General features: G+C 47.5%; 1 protein-coding gene and 2 non-coding genes across 3 annotated transcripts in view; all 3 read left to right on the top strand.

Annotated features, from left to right (window-relative positions):
- The window catches only part of LOC147747875 (uncharacterized), a 190,135-nt gene that overhangs the window by 149,163 nt on the left and 24,136 nt on the right, over nucleotides 1-16,836 (top strand). The window contains exon 9 of the mRNA XM_086956672.1: nucleotides 5,460-5,486. The gene's annotated coding sequence lies outside the window, so the exon portion shown is untranslated. The remainder of the gene's footprint in view (nucleotides 1-5,459; nucleotides 5,487-16,836) is intronic.
- LOC147747880 (small nucleolar RNA SNORD79) lies at nucleotides 4,729-4,806 on the top strand. Its single transcript, XR_015300384.1, has one exon. It is a non-coding gene; the product is annotated as a small nucleolar RNA SNORD79 (small nucleolar RNA).
- Nucleotides 5,301-5,384, top strand: LOC147747879 (small nucleolar RNA snR60/Z15/Z230/Z193/J17). The gene has a single exon (XR_015300176.1). It is a non-coding gene; the product is annotated as a small nucleolar RNA snR60/Z15/Z230/Z193/J17 (small nucleolar RNA).

The following is a 16,836-nucleotide window of genomic DNA, read 5'->3' as shown; positions in this document are numbered from 1 at the left end:
TCCCACTCTCACTGCACGCAGCCTCGCAGGTCTAATCTTCATAGACTTCAACCACTTTCTATAAACCTATTGAAAAACTGTCAGGATGTTGTCCTCCTCTACTACCTTGCAGAAGCCAATCTGTCAGTTATTTGGATTGGATAGCAGTGACTGCAAGAGAAAGACGATTCAAAGACCGTACGGCTTAGTGAGGGTCTTGGTTTTTTTTTTCTGTTCAACTGCCTCACTTTGACTGTCTTGATAGAAAATGATCAGCAGAGGTCTGTAAAATACCAGAATCACTTTAGAATTTTCTAGATTCCAGTCCATGGAAATTTTCTTCCACGAGCACCCGTAGACAATAATATATTTTTCAAATCTTGCATTTTCAGTGAAATGACCACTGAAAGCCCTGATTTTATATTAAAAACAGAGCTTTGGACTATACCATTTCCTGCCGGACGGCAATAAATGTAAATGTACATGTATTTATATAGCGCAAATCACTGACCGAGGTCGGTATGAATGAAATGAAATTGAAATTGAAATGAAATTATATTTATAAAGCACATGGCTGCCCTTAAGCGTCCCAGCGCTAACTTAACTGAAAAACAGAAGACCCTGAGAGAAGGAAGAAGAGAACAAAAGGTTATTCAGCCTTAGGAAAAAGGAAGGTTTTAAGGGATTTTCTGAATTTGAGATAGGAGGGTTCCATCCGAATTTCCCTAGGGAGAGCGTTCCAGTGTCTTGCTGCGTTCAAGGAGAACCGGCGTCCTCCTGTACGGGCTTTTCTCACTCTAGGGATGGAGACCAGGTTTTCCCCGTCAGACCGAAGGGTCCGCGATGATTTATAGGGACAGATCAGCTTTCTTAAGGCAGGAGGGCCTTTACCTTGCAGTGTTTTGTGAGTGATGCACAGTGATTTAAATGCAATTCGTTCCTGGATGGGGAGCCAATGCAGGGATCTCAATAGTGGTTTGGCTGAGGCCCTTCTAGGTGCCCCCATGAGCAGTCTGGCTGTGGCGTTCTGTACCCGCTGCAAGGTGTTAATTGTGGCTTTAGGTGCAGCCAAAAGGAGAGCATTGCCATAATCCAGTCTGGATAGTATTAGACCTTGAATTAGAAGCTTCCTTGATTGGAAAGGCAGGAGGGGGAGCACTTTCCGTACTGTACGCAACAGACCGAAGCAGCTGCCTGCGACTTTCTGAGCATGGGTCCTGAATGTTAATTGGGGTTCAAACCAGACCCCGAGGCTTTTGATTTTCTCCCTTGCTGGGGGCAGATCACCCATACAGGGCGGCCAGTACTCAGAAGGCAGAGATGTAAAATGGTGACCTAGAAGCATGATCTCCGTTTTGGCTCCGTTCAGTTTCAGCTTGGAGTCGGTCATCCAGGAGAAGATTGCAGTGAGGCATCTCGAGAGGTTGTCTGAATATCCCCCTTGTTGAGTCAGAGACAAGTTGCGTGTCGTCGGCGTAGCTGATAGATTTAATCCCGAAGGGGGCTACTATATCTTCCAGCGGGGCCATGTAAACATTGAATAATGTGGGGCTCAGGGAGGATCCCTGAGGAACCCCACATTGAAGAGGAGTAGGCTTTGACATGGTACCATTTTCCCAGATCCTAAAGGATCGATTATCCAGGAAAGATTCCAGCCACCTAAGGGCAAACCCTACAATGCCTAGTTTAGTGAGACGGTGGACGAGGGTTGTGTGGTCCACGGTGTCGAATGCAGCGCTCTGATCCAGGAGGATCAGAGCCGCTGATCCCCCTGAATCCAAGATGCATCTAGCCTCTTCCGCCACCACTATAAGGGCTGTGTCCGTGCCCTGTCCAGGACGAAATCCCGTTTGGGAATTGCTCAGTAGGTCATTACTGTCCAGGAATCCAGAGAGCTGCCGATTCACCAGCTTTTCGGCGATTTTGCCCAATCCAGGTAGCAACGAGATGGGGCGAAAATATGCCAGACCGGCAGGGTCTAGTACTGGTTTTTTAAGGAGGGTTTTAATTTTTGCCTGTTTCCAACTCAGGGGGGACGATGCCAGTAAGGAATGAGGTATTCAATAGATCAGTGGCGAGAGGGGCAATGGTACTCACAATTTGTTTGAGAATGTGCATAGGAGCTGTGTCAGAGGGAGAGCCGCTTTTAATGTTGGAGAGTGTCGAGCAGAAATCTTCCCTGGTGATACACATAAAAGTCTCGAGTCGGGGGCCTGTAGTTGAAGGAAGGGGGGCATCGGTGACCAAGGATGTGACAGTATGAGGAAGGCTGTCTAGGATTTTCTGTATTTTTTCATCAAAAAACTTTGCTAGCAAGTCACATCTTGATACAGAATCATCTTGTGAAGTGTTCGTCGCTGGGATTTTAGTCAGCTGAGTGACTATTTTGAACGTTTCCCTAGAGGAATTGGCTGCAAGTCTAATTTTCTCCTCAAAAAAGGAGGCCTTGGTCGTTTGCCGTGCGGCTTTATAGAGTCTCAAAGCCGCCTGGTAGGAGATTTTGCTGCTATGGGCCCAGTCTCTCCTCTAGATACGTTCCGCCTTTTTACAGGGCTTTTTAAGATCTCTTAATGCGGTGGTATACCAGGGGGATTTAAATGTGCTACTCTTCTTAGTCACCATTATTGGAGGCAGAACTATATTCAGGGAGTTAATGAGCCAGTTCTGAAAGTTCAGGTCTGCAAGCAAGACATCAGGTTCTGACTCTGGAGCTGATTGCTCAAGGGCAAGTTTCAGTTTTTCCACCGACAGTTTCGGCCAGGCTCTTTGAAGAGTACGTGGGGGGGGCACCGATCTCTTCCGATCGCAGTTCCTAAGAGAAGGGAACTACAAAGTGGTTGGACCATGGTAGGGGCAAAGGCGATGTAGCTAGGAGCTGGGTATTATTAGAGAAGACGGGGTCTAACAAATGTCCTTTGCTATGGGTGGCTTCCTTGTTAAGGAGATTACGTTCAAACGATTTGAGATTTAAAGTGAGATCAGCAGCTACTTTGTCATTAGGGTCATTGAAATTAAGGTTAAGGTCTCCGAGTACCAAGAAGTTGGATGCCCGAGCGGCCGCAGCCAGGGTGACTTCTAATGAGTCAACAAAGTGCTTAATGCTGCCCGGTGGGCGGTAGATCAGGATTCCAGAGAGAGTGGGTGGGGGGTTATCTGAATGCTGAAGCAGGCACTCTCTGCGTCTGAGATGCCGCCATTCTCAAGTCTACATGTCAATGAATCTCTATAGATTATGGCGAGACCTCCTCCTATCCCTTCGCCTCTGTTCAGATTATGAACAAGAAAGCCACTGGGAAGGGCGGAGATGATATCGAACTCTGAGTGGGGGGATAACCATGTCTCGGTGAGGAAGAGCAGATCCAAGCGACTTTCTTCAATCAACAAATTGATCTCTACCGCATATTTAGGCAGGGATCTGCAGTTTAGCAGCGCCATCCTCAGGACATTACTGGTCTTATTGCCGTTAGTGGCTTCGGGAAGAGGATCAGGGCAGAGGTGTCAGCGACTGAATAGCGGGTCGGTCCCCACCAGCTGGTGATCACACTGATTCCTGGTGTATCGTAGCGCCATGAGTTTGTCACTTGAATAAACCGGGGATACCGAGGGATCCACGGGCATAGTGACAGGCCCTGGGCCTGGTCTGGCCCAGACGGGCTTGCCTCTGGCGCGCGCCCGCTGCGCGGACGCGAGGAGGGCTTCATTTTATGGCGATCGGGCCTTAATTCGCCCGACCGCTAGAGCGCCAACCGTACCCTACCCCAAAGATGGCGGCCACACTCGTCGCCCTCCAGGTAGGCTGTGTCAGTCCGAGTGAAGCCTTGGCTCGGCCCTCGGTGTACTCGACACGAGTTGACTTGCACCCCCAAAAGTATCAGGTAAATAAAATACACAGTGCAAATTTCGTTAAAATATGGCGGTTTTAAAATGGGTTTGTTGCAAGCAATAAGGCGATGTGCAAAAGGCAATGTGCAAAATTACAATCAAATTAGGGTTCCGATCTAGAGCCTAGCTTCCGCCTCAGGAGCGATTCTGTTCAAAGTAAAGTTTGAACAGAATCGCTTGCTTAGGGAACCCGTCCTAGTATTCCCCTGTGAGATAACCCCGGCAGGGTATCCACAAGGTGAAAGCCAGGCATCCCGCCGCGAGGGGCCGTTGTGGAGATTTAGCAAGCTATTGCCCAGAGTCGCAGAGTGTGAACCCGTGAGTCGAGAAGGCACCGGAGCGAGAATTATCGAGTCCGTGGAATTTTTTAGCCCAAGACCCGCCGAGGCGGGTAATTGAACCCTGGTCCAGGGCCGATCTCAGCTTCCGGGTCTGCCGCCTCTAACCCCTGAACCACACTTCTCCACAATTACTCGTTTTCGCCCAACAAATAGTTCTCATTGTGTTCCCATACCTGGCGTGTCACGCAGTTTGGTGCTTACTTTCCCTCCTTTTTACTGAAACCGATGTTTCAGCACGCAGGCTAATGTGGTACATTGCTAAATACATATAAGGTTCCAAAGGCGAGACCGATTGCATTGCAAATGCTTGTTTGGTTTGCATTTGAGCCAATTGCGCACTGCCTTTAAGTTTTTCAACACAAAGTACTGGTGCAATTCTAATGTCGCTTAAGTGTGGTGCTTCAATGTCTGTTCTCCTTGTAACCCATTCAATCTTTTCTTTTTCTCATTACTGCTCTGACTTGAGCATTTTCACACTCCCTGTTTGAATTGTGAGTCTTGTAATCTACAGCCCAGTCTGGCTCTGTGCTGCTTATGATGACTATTAAACAAATGGGAATCTCTCTGAAAAAGGATGAGGGATACACTTGTAGCTGAAATTGCACAGGGCTGACTGGTGTGGACATGTGCCCGTGGATAACTTGCTCACTAAAATTACCACTTGCATTTTTGCAGGGCCACACTTGACGGTAACTGCTCCAGGTCTGAGGTGTCCAAGAATAAGCTGATTAAAATGCCAGTGGCCTGCATGGATGACGCTGGGAAGTGTGGGTGGGAAGTGTTTAGAAATCTCCTTTGGGTCAATTTTCTTCCAAGTTGTGGATTTAGCCTCTTTTGTTGCTGAAAGGCATGCAATTGCATTCCAGTTTTATAATTAGTGATCCACCCTTTAAATAAGTAAATGTTTGTCACCAACGGGGAGAGTTGCGTTAAATCTTCATGAATCTATCGAGTCATGTGCTGCGTGTTGGGCCTAAGGCGTCCAGGACGGGAGGGGGGCGAGAAGCGCACCACGCTGTCAATTCAAGGACCGTTTATATTTGAAATGTATGTTCGTGTGTACTGCGTTAGTGCAGCACGCGATGGGTCTGCGCCGGATCAATACAATGATGATCACATAGTTCAGCAGATGAACAGTGGTGAATAAGAGCTCTTGTCTTTTGCTCCTATCTGATGTATCGATCGTTTGTGGCCAAAGCTGTCATTGGGGTCATGTGTGCAGGAAAACTAATGCAGACCGTGTCCTTTTCTTTTCAGCTTCCAAGGAAGGATGATATGTTAGAGGTGAGTTTTTTTTTTCTCCTCTACCCCATCATCCCCCCCCCCCCCCCCCCTCCCCTCAGTTGGGCACTTGCAGGCAGTGTTGCCTTTCCTATGGTTGTCGTTCCTAGGCGGCTTTATTTGACCCATGCCTCGCAGGGCAACTCATTAGCCGATATTTGGCTTCGGTTTTAAAGCAAGCTTTGACTGCAACATTGTCTCTGCTTTCCTCGTCCATTCTCTCGCTCTCCAAGTTTTGGATTTTTCATATAATTTTGGTTATCTTAACTCACTGAAGCTGTGAATCCTTCATCTTATTTAGGGAATTCCACAGCAATGGCTTGTGTTACTTTTTGTGTAGTACAGCGGGTGGATGAATCTGTTCCATGCTTAATTTAGTGGTTGCTTTGCCTTGCGTGATGAGACGGTCAGACTTGACTTGCACGTGGAAGTCTGTTTTAGCTCTATCTGATGTGGCATTGTAAAGCCACCCCCCCCCTGATAGGATTTTAAAATGGGGGCAAAAAAAACGGTGCCTTTTTGTTCATTGCAGATTACACACCGCAGCAATCGTGAACAGTACGTTTCTACACATGAGCCTGTCTGGCACTTACCTCTTGCTCTTTGCTTTCCTCCAACCCTTTGCTTTTACAAAAGGCTTGATTTCCTGCATGAACAGCACTCGTAGCAACTCTCGGTGTCTGTCCCTTCATGAGCAAGTGGTTCCTTGGCAAACAGCCTTGAGGGTACCCTTCTATGTAGTGGTTGGTTAAAGAGTCTAACTTGGGATAACTTATTGTTGCTCCTTGCGTGACCTGCGCATGAGTGCCCCATGGGAACATCAGCACTGGGCCACTGCTAACCTGCTTGGGCACTAACGTTATTAAATGTTAAATGGGCTAGTTACATGGTAAGAGAAGTAAAGGAAAAGCGCAGGTGTCTTGCACCTCTTCACTGTGAAGAATAGCTTCATGTTAAAGACATTGTAGACAAATGTAAAAATATGATAGCTGTCGTGTGGCCTAGGTTACTATACAGGTGTTGCTTGAACATGCAATACCTTAAACGAGAGACAAATGTCCCTGGCCCATTGTGGTGTTGCTGCACCTATTTGGGATTTCCTGTGTGCATTTGCTGGCTTCATGCCACCCCACCTGTGACCTGTCAATCCGTGATCTCGGTCCTTCGACTCAGCCTGCTTAACTGTATTTCTGAGTCTGGGTTGACGTGGTTATTCATCAAAATATCGTTGTTCATATTGACAAGACTCTCTATTAGCACATGTAACCTAGTCTACTAGTTCAAATTCTTTTTTTTTTTTTTGTGGTCTTAGAAGAAAAAATGAGGCACAGTGTGAAAGCAATTTCCTAGGGTCACCTAACATGGTGAAGCTAGTATTGATCCCAGGTATTCTATTTCACCTTCTGGAATAGTCACTTGATTCCTTCTTTAGCATGAAAAACTAAAGCTTTGTATTTAGTTCTTGCTGTATGTAGTAAAATAGATGGCAGCAAATTGAAGCCAAGCCTAGGTTTGCTTTGAGGGTTGGATTCAAGAGTTCCTCGCTGAAGCAGACATCTGGCTTGGTCAAACCTTCATTGTCCCACGCACCTAATGTATTGGCAGCTTAGGAGACAGTCATGGGAAGGACCAAATTTAAGTAAGATCTTACAATTTGAAGTAGGAGTACCTACGTCCCCGAGCAGGTTCATACCTATCAATTCTCTTCTGCCTATTCGACATAAGCTAGATAAGGTACCCTTGCTGCTTCTCCTGGACCTCTCCACACAGATGACCTCTATGGAGATGTAAGCCCATAATGTGTAAGCCCTTGACAAACTAACTTCACTTTATCAAAAAGCTATGTAGGGCTAAAGATTGGCCTACAGCTACTCTTGAGACCTTATCCTTTCTTCCTTATTACAACTGCATCATGTCCTAATGAGCTTGTAATGAGGCATGGATCTGTGGGGTATTGTAATTGCATTTATATAGCGCTTACTACCCCAGACAAGGCGTCGTATCGCTTTTTCGACGAGTAGCACGCTACTCTGGGACCCATAGAGGATTGGTGTTGAATTAGTATAGTGAAACATGCAAGTAAATTTTAAGTAGTGGATAGGTTAGTCAGTTATTTGGGATGATGGTAGAAGCATAGAGTAGGAAAAAGGTTTGTATTTATATAGCGCTTGTTACACCTTATGGGTGTTGACACACGCTATTCAGTAAGCCCATATAGGATGAATGGTGAAAGATGAAGTAATTTCATTGGAGGGTATTAGTCAGTTATTTGGAGTGAGAAGGATAGTGGAGGGATGAAAGGGGATGAAAGGTTTGCATTCTTATAGCACTTGTTACACCTGATGGGTGTTGAAGCGCTTTTCTGGCGAGTAGCACGCCACTCCGAAACCCATAAAGGATTAGTGTTGAAAATTAGTATAGCAAAATATGAAATAATTTTGAGTAGTGGATATGTTCAGTTATTTGGGTAGAGCGGGGTAGGTGACAGTATAGAAGAGGGGAAAAAGGCTTGTATTTATATAGCGCTTGCTACTCCTGATGGGGTTTTGAAGCGCAAGTAGCACGCTACTCTGGAACCCATCAGGATAATGTTGAATTAGTATGGTGAAACATGAAAGTAATTTTAGTGGTGGATATGTTAGTCAGTTATCTGGATTGATAAGGGTTGGAAGGTGTAAAAAAGAGGGAAGAGTTTAGAAAGGTTTGTTTTAGGGGATCTGTATAGTAAGAGGTGTCAGATGATGCAAGGAGAGGTAGAGCAGAAGAGTCCAGAAAGGGTTATTTTGGGGATCATAGTAGTGGTATGGAGTTTGGGATAAATGAGTGTGGATGTAGAGGATATATTGATAGATGTATAGGATGAGAGATAGGGTAGTGCATTTGAAAGAGTAGTAGAAAGGAGTTTGAGATGAGTCCGAAGGTTAGGCTAGAACCTATATTGGGTATCGGTCTGCCCAACTGTAATCTTAGCCCTTAGTTCCTTTTTTCCTTTTATTAATTTGTGCCTTTGTAGATGTTAACCACTTAAATATTGCATTGGCCCCAGATTAATTTCTCACTAGTTCAGCGCTTATACTGGCACTGGGTGTGATCTTCTTCACTTAAAAATCTGGAGGTTTAGTTTCTCTAGTCTCATACTTACTACTAGAATTTAGTTTGCGATGCCCCGCTCCACGCATTGGAGTTTCTAATGGGTCTGGAAATGTTAAACATGTTGTGCATGCTGCAGGTATTAAAGCAAATCTCTTGTCGCATGTGCTTGCTTTGTAGTGGGCACTCGTCTTAAACTGACGTGTAACCCATGATATCGATTCTGCCATATGAATCTTGCTGATTCTACCCCATACCGTTCCATTGTTATCTGAGTTTACTTTTTGGTAGCATAAATATTAAACTGGTCCGTATTATTGCAGTTGCTAATGTTGTACTTGCAAGTGTGAAGATTACCAATGTCGCTGAGCAGGCTGCATGCTGGTGTGTGGGTGTTAGTCTTGTGTTGAATGTGCTTTCTTCAACCCCCACTGTCGATGTACATGGTTTTTAATGAAAACCTTTTTGTCACCCCTAGTCTAATCTCTACCGGTTTAAAGAGTACTTGGAGTTCGTCTTGCTTGAAACTGCCAAGTACGCTTTTGTTTTTCTTCAATAGTATTTTATTTTGCCCATGTGGGGTAAGGACTGCCAAATTACACCACCATTGTAATTGGAGGGGGAGGGGAGGGGCTGTCAATGCTGCACTTATTTGGGGTTGCCAGTCCCCAGGCATAGGCTGAGCAATGCATTTGGCTCGAACTTTGCTTGGAACCCCTACTGGCATATTTTTTGCACTTAAAAAATAAAAATCTTTGAATTTTCAGTGCAAAACAGAAGAACAAGCTTGTCATCACTCAGCACATCCCATCCCGGAGCCCTTCCACCTCCCCCAGCACCCCGAATCCCCGTACATAAATAGGTAACAGTCAATACGATCACTGTAATCATTCCGCAACTCGGGAGGATAGGGTAATAGCCAGCAACCCATAACCCGTTCACCTCCCGCGTCCCAGCCACCTCCACCATTTCAAATACCACCATCCAACCCATGGTATCGACTCCACTTCCCCCATACTCTTCCAAACTTTTTGGGGCACCCTCTTGCTTTATACGTGACCCTCTCCGCAGCCATATACAGGTCCATGCCCCTGCGCCACTCCTCCAGCTGTGGGTATTCTGGGGCTCCCCACTTCCTGGCCACATCCCTTTTAGCCACCACCAAAGCCAGTACTAAAAAGATTAATTGTGGACGATTCACTTCAACTTCATTCGCCATTCCCAGGAGGACCAATTTAGGGTCCGACTGAAGAGCAATCTCCAGTACCGCTCCCAATTCCCGAAGCACCTCATCCCAGAAAACCTGAATGTTCGGGCAGGACCAAATAGTGTGAATAAAATCTCCCCTCTCAAAACCACATCTCAGACAGCAGGGGTCAGGCACCCTCCCTATTCTATGTAATCTCGCCCTGTCAAAGTATGTCCTATGCAGCACTTTGAATTGTATAAGCCGGAGGTGAGAGTTAATCGCCACTTCGCGCGGGTGCATTAAGACCTTCCCCCAGGTTACTTCATCCATGGTCCCTACGTCCCTCTCCCAAGCCTCCCGTAGCTGCACCAACCCGTTAGACATGTTGTTCAGTAGGGTCCTATATGTAAGGGAAACCGCCCTATGTGTGATTTGTTCCTGCAGTAGGCGGCCCTCCAGTGGAGCATATTCCGGGAGGGGACCTGCCAGCGCTGTCTCCGCCCTCCAGGCGTGCCTCAGCTGCGCATATCTAAAAGACTGTGTGTGACTAAGTCTATATTCCGTTATCAGCTCAGCAAACGATTGCAGTTCCCCCTCTTCACCACATCTCCCAGTGTAGATACCTATAGCATCCCAGGCCAGAAAACCCTTCAACTTATGCAGTTCCTTGAGCCAGGCACACTTCCAAAGGGGAGTTTGACGTGTTTGTTTACCCTCCCACCCCGTAGCCTTTGTCGCTTTCATCCATACCCCCAGAGTAACTCTTGTAGCCGGGAGCAGCCTATCCCTCCCTTTGCCCCCCATATAGAAAGTGTATGCAAGTGTGTTTATCCACTGAGTAGCGTTCTAGGGCATAAGTGGGGTGATGTGCCGGGGCATGTATCCATTCATTTATAGGCGTCAGGTGCTCGGCCCAATAATATGCTTCTATATTGGGCAGCGAAATACCCACATCGTATTGATGCCTCTGTCCTGTCATAGGAGAGGGCACTGTCTGTAGTCGCAAAGATCCCTAAATACGTAAAGCCCTCCCATGTCTTCTGGAGTCTCTCCAGGAGAGCTGGCCAGCCATCCCTCTTCGTGGGGTCATAAAGAACTGATTTGTGCCAGTTTATCTGGTATCCTGCCCGAGCCCCATATCTGGCCAGTTCCTCAAATAGTGCTGCGATCGTCGTGTCTGGGTGTGTAATATAAAGGACATCATCCTCGTAGAGGGATATTTTCTCGTTTGTGGCTCCAGCCCTGCCCAGTTGAAACCCCGCGATCACTTCATTTCGGCGAATTGCACATGCCAGTACCTCTATAGTCAAAGCAAACAATAACTGGTATAGGGGGCACCCCTGCCTGGTGCCCCGCCTGACCGGGAAGTATGGATAATACTCCGTTCACCCTAACCCTTGCCCTGGGATCTGTATAGAGCAAGCTCACCCACTTCCTAAACTTAGGCCCAAATCTAAGCAAAACCCCCTCCAGAAAGGGCAAGTGGACGGCGTCAAACGCCTTTACTGCGTCGAGGGATAAAAAGAGATGAGGGTCTTCCCGTTCACAGACCTCAAGCAATCAGTTGTGCGTCCGCCTATGGTTGTACCGAGTTGCTCGGTCAGGAAGAAAGCCCGTCTGGTCCAGGTGAAACAGTCCCGCAATAACTCCGCGAAAGCAAAGGGCCAAGATAGTCACGCGGAGCTTGACTTCCATGTTCAATAATGAGATGGGTCTATAGGACGTGCAGTCCTCCCGCGGTTTACCTTCCTTGTAGATGGGGACAATCGTGGCCCGTCTGAGATCTAATGGTAGTTTCCCCTCCTCCGCTGCATCCTCGAATAGCCCTAATAAATAATGGGCCAGAAGGTCCGCTGTTTTAAAGAATTCAGCCGGGAAGCCATTGGGGCCCGGGGATTTCCCTACTCGAGCCTTGACAATGCGTCCCTGACCTAGTCTGCTGTGATGCCCGCTTCCAAGCTGCATTGATCCGCCTCCTCCAGGCCTGGGAGGTCTATAGAAGACCTATATTGTAGCGCAGTGGTTCTCAAACTTTTGACTCCTGAGGACCCCCATTGAGTCACCACTGGAAGCTGGGGACCCCCAAGCAATTTGTAGGATTTTAAGTTTCAAACATTAAAATAGTAACTCAAATAATAAACACAAGTGTGCACACAAAACAAATACTGGAATTACTAAGAATTTTAGTATTTTATATTGAAAGAATTTGCAAAAAACAGGAAGGTAAGTGTTGCATCTCCTTGCCTAACTTTTAAATGATTAGTTTTATTGCGCAGTACGGGGCTCCTGCCAGGGCCGGACTAGAAATCCAAAGAAGCCCTGGCAAATGTTTTCAGACCAGTCCCAATACAGGGCACACCAAGTGCAGTGAGTGATCCTGACCACTTCAAAGGAGGCTCTGGGAGGCTCTCACTCAAGAAAACGTAGGAACAATGGTGCATTCTGCAACAAATGTATCATTTATATATTTAATTGTATCCGCTTTTAAAGAATAGTAAATGATGGCCTTACTATGCACCAGGATACGACCATCTTTGTTGGGGTTCTACAATGATTCCCTTATTATTACCCTCTAACAGTGACTCATCTCTGCATAGTCCCTCTGTCACATGTATGTCATTTGTTTTATAGCATCTCTCATACAATTGAAGGATGTCAGAGCACTTTACATCACTCACATATAGGGGCAGATTTACAAGCCCCTTGCGCCAAGGGTGTGTCATAAAAAGTGACAAACCGGTGGTGCATTTTAGTGCCCCATATTTCCAAGACCGGAAAAGCCACTATGCATGACTTTTCCTGGTCTTGTAAATATGGTACATTTGCACATAGAACTTTGCGTGAAACGGATGTTCCATGTGTGTTGTTGTGGGTGTTCCCACCCAACAGCCATGAAACCAGAGACACATTTCCGGATTTACTAGTAATCGTAAATCTGGAAATGTCTGAATGCTATGCCTCCCCAGGGGAGGCGTAGGGAGGTGCAACTAGGAGAAATTTATCAATTTTGCCTAGTTTTTTTCCCTTTTTCTAGGTGTGTTGCATTCTGCAGCACGCATAGAAAGAGGATATCACCTGTACAGGAATTTGTCCCTTCCTGCACACTAACAATCAGTAAAACAATTACGTTTTGCAGATTCTATGTGTGGTAATGTAGCACACTTAAAAGTTGAAAAACGCAATTTCTGATTGTTTATATGCAGGAAGGGTTCCCTTCCTGCACATAAACTATCCTTACGACGCAGGCATCCTTGCTCCATGGTGCAAATGTGCCTGTGCAGGCCCATGGCAGCAGTTTGTGCGCCAGCGCAGGGGGAAGCACAGAGATGCGACATATCGAATATGCTACTTACCAGTATGCATCTGTTCTTGGCATGTAGGGCTGCTGACATTCATATCTGTGCATAGATTGCCGCCTAGTGTTGGGTCCGGATGATTGCACATTGTTGTCCTGGAAGAGTCTTCGAAGTATCACAAGATAGGTGGCTCCTCCCCTGGACTACAGTGCGCATGGGCATCGACTTCATCCTCAGATTGTTTTTAGCCATTGTGGCCAAGATGGAGTGAAACTCAGTGAATGATGACCATGCCATGAGTATATGTGAATACTGCAGCTGCTATAGGCGCCGGGGAGGAGGGCGGGCGATATGAATGTCAGCAGCCCTACATGCCAAGAACAGATGCATACTGGTAAGTAGCATATTCGGTTCGAGGCATGTGGGCTGCTGAATTTATATCGGTGCATAGAATAAATAGCAGTCCCTCCATTAGCGGCGGCCGCCCGTGCCAGCTGCAACAGTTTGAAAAAGTGTCTTGAGAACAGCCTGCCTTACAGCTGCCTGCTGTTTTGAGTGCACATCAACACAGTAATGCTTAGTAAATGTATGTGTGGTAGACCACGTGGCTGCTCTACATATGTCTTCCAAAGGAATGTTTCCAAGGAATGCCATAGAGGCCCCCAACTTCCTGGTGGAGTGGGCTCTTGGTGGAATGGTAAGAGTGCGTTTTGCTTTTAGATAGCAGATCTGAATACATTTAACGATCCATCTAGCAATACCAGCCTTGGAAATAGGGTTACCTTTGTGGTGCGGTGCAAAGGCGACAAAGAGTTGCTTAGTTTTTCTAAAATCCTTGGTCCTATCAATGTAATACATTAGGGCCCGTTTAACGTCAAGGGTATGGAGCATCCGCTCCGCCAATGATTCAGGATTTTGAAAGAAAACGGGTAATTCGATTGTTTGGTTGATGTGGAACTGAGACACAACCTTGGGCAGAAACTTAGGGTTAGTGCGGAGCACCACCCTGTTGGAATGAATTTGGATAAATGGCTCTTGGATTGTGAGGGCTTGTAATTCACTAACCCTCCGTAGCGATGTAATTGCTACGAGGAAAGCCACTTTCCATGTCAAGAACTGAATCTCGCAGGAATGCAGTGATTCAAAGGGAGGACCCATCAGCCTGGTAAGAACCACATTGAGGTTCCACTCAGGAGCTGGTGGAGTCCGTGGTGGAATGACTCGTTTGAGGCCTTCCAAAAAAGCCTTGATGGCAGGCACCTTGAAGAGTGAAAGGTGCTGTCTATTTTGGAGATAAGCGGCCATTGCAGACAGATGAATGCGAATGGAAGTATAGGCCAGATTACACTTGTACAGATGGAAAAGGTAACAGATGATGTTCTGAATAGAAGCATCCAGCGGGTTAATGCTGTGGTTCGCACAATAAATGACAAACCGCTTCCATTTTGCCGCATAGCAGGCTCTAGTAGTGGGCTTCCTCGCCTCCCGAATGATGTCCATGCAGTCGGGAGGTAAGTTTAGGTAGCCAAACTCTAGGACTTCAGGAGCCAGATCGCCAGGTTGAGCTGTTGCGGATCTGGATGCTGAATGTCGCCATGGCTCTGCGTCAGAAGGCTGGGTGTGAGATGTAGCCTTTGATGCGGTACCACGGACAGTTCTAGAAACGTGGTGTACCATGGTTGGCGAGCCCACGTTGGAGCAACCAGGATGAGTCCTCGAGTGCTGCCTGAGCTTACGTGCCACCAGCGGTATCGGAGGTGCTGGGGGAAAAGCGTACGCACATTTGCCTGACCAGTTCATCCATATCACATTGCCCTGCGACTGTGGGTGTGGGAACCTGGCGGCGAAGCTTTGGCATTTTGCGTTCTCTTTTGTGGCGAACAGGTCTATCGCTGGATGACCCCACCTTTGGAAGTATGGCTGGAGTACTGATGGATGTATCTCCCACTCGTGCATCTGGTGGCTGTGCCTGCTGAGCAGGTCCGCCATCTGATTGTCCTTGCCCGGGAGGTGCTCTGCCATGAGGAAGATGTTCCTCTGAATGGCCCACTTCCACATGCTCTGAGCCAGATGAGACAGCTGCGGAGAGTGTGTGCCTCCCTGCTTTTGAATGTAGTACATTGCCGTCATGTTGTCCGTCCGAATCAACACAACCTTGTTGCATAGATGTACTTTGAAAGCTTTCAGTGCCATGAAGATCGCCATCAGTTCTAGAACATTGATGTGCATCTTCCCCTGTTGCTGCGTCCACAGTCCCTGCACAGTGTATTGAAGTACATGCGCTCCCCATCCCTGGAGAGAGGCGTCCGTGGTCCGGATAATCTCTGGCACAGGCTCCTGGAACGGTCGGCCCTTGCAAAGGTTTCGTGGATTCCACCAATGCAGAGAGTTGTATGCCCGACCGCTCACCAACACTAGGTCTTTCAACTGATTGTGAGCCTGAGTCCATTGACGTGCTAAGCACTCCTGAAGCGGACGCATATGTAGTCTGGCGTGCGGGACAATGGAGATGCAGGAGGCCATCATGCCTATCAACTGCATGAACACTCTTGCTGGAAGCGAGTGTTGAGGTCTGAATTTTTGGATCAGTGATTGAATGCTGCCGACTCTCACTGAATTTGGCTGGGCTGTGGCCACCAGAGTGTCTATGGTCGCACCCAGATACTGCCGTACATGGGTGGGCTGGAGGTGGGACTTTGGGTAATTCAGTGAGAATCTCAGATCGTGCAGGAGGTGAATGGTTTGGGACACGTGGTCGGCACACTGTTGGGCTGACTTCGCTTGGATGAGCCAGTCGTCCAGATAGGGATAGACGTGGATGTTGTGACGTCGTAGATGTGCCGCCACCGTCGCCAGGCACTTTGTGAATACCCTGGGTGCCGTGGTGACCCCGAAAGACAAAACCTTGAATTGGTAGTGCTGGTTTTGGATGGTGAACCTGAGGTATTTTCTGTGTGAAGGATGTAGCGGAATGTGGAAATACGCATCCTTTAGGTCCAGAGTTGCCAGAAAGTCTCCCTGTTGAAGCAGTGGGAGAACTTGCTGCAGTGTTAACATGTGGAAATGCTTGCACAGGATGTAAAAGTTGAGGGGCCTGAGATCCAGGATGGGCCTGAGGGATCCGTCCTTCTTTGGAATCAAGAAGTACAGGGAGTAAACTCCCGAGCCTCTTTCCTGCAAGGGCACGGGCTCTATTGCCCCTTTTTGCAGCATGACTGTGACCTCCTGCTGCAATAAGTGCAAGTGCTCGCCGGACATAGGACGGTGCCTTGGGGGTATGTTGGGTGGAGTGGATGTGAGCTCCAGACAATAAGCAAATTGGATAAGCTTTCCGACCCACCTGTCCGTGGTGATGGACTTCCACACGGGCAGGAACTGCTGGAGTCTTTCCCCGACCGGTGTTGTGTGGTCGGGGGGCAGTGACAATGCGTCACTGTTTGTTGGCAGTAGAGGACCTGGAGCTGTTGTTGCCACGACCTCTGCCCTTGGCGTTGTTGCTGCGGTATCCACCTCGACCCTTGTTGGCATAAGTAGTCTGGGTGTTGCCTTTGTAGAACTGCGCGGACTGCGAAAGTTGACCCCTTGAGGTGCCTCTAATATTGGAGCGACGAAAAGACCCACTCCGAAACTGCTGGGACTGCAAGGCACCCATGGATTTTGCAGTGTCGGTGTCCTTCATCTTCTCAAGGGTGGTATCAACCTCGGGGCCAAACAGGTGATCTGGGTTGACCGTTTGGTTCAAGATGGTGGTTTGAATGTCCGGCTTGAACCCAGATAT

Source organism: Lissotriton vulgaris, chromosome 1_1 (genome assembly GCF_964263255.1).
Source record: "Lissotriton vulgaris chromosome 1_1, aLisVul1.2, whole genome shotgun sequence".
NCBI lineage: Eukaryota > Metazoa > Chordata > Amphibia > Caudata > Salamandridae > Lissotriton > Lissotriton vulgaris.
Note: the sequence above shows the minus strand (reverse complement) of the source record. Positions and strands in the feature narration are given on the sequence as shown.